Raw genomic sequence first — 336 nt, 5'->3', positions numbered from 1 at the left:
AAAGAAATATAAGAAAAGATCTGGTCATTTATATCGCAAACCCGGGCACCACAAAAATTATTGCTTGAAATGTAAGGCAAAGTTGAAAATTAAATGTAAGATTATTTTTTATGTATGTTTCGAATCTAATTTGGCAGAAGTTCCTTATAATACTTGGTGGATTGATTCCGGATGTACCACTCATGTTGCTAATACGATGTAGGGATTCCTTTCAACCCAGACCATAAATCCAAATGAAAAGTTTGTCCTCATGGGAAATCGAGTCAAAGCTCCAGTTGAAGCCATTGGAACTTATCGTTTGATTTTAGATACTGGACATCATTTAGATTTATTTCA

Source organism: Olea europaea, unplaced genomic scaffold, assembly GCF_002742605.1.
Source record: "Olea europaea var. sylvestris unplaced genomic scaffold, O_europaea_v1 scaffold2207, whole genome shotgun sequence".
Taxonomy (NCBI): domain Eukaryota; kingdom Viridiplantae; phylum Streptophyta; class Magnoliopsida; order Lamiales; family Oleaceae; genus Olea; species Olea europaea.
The sequence above is the reverse complement of the archived record's forward strand: the minus strand, read 5'-3'. Positions refer to the sequence as shown.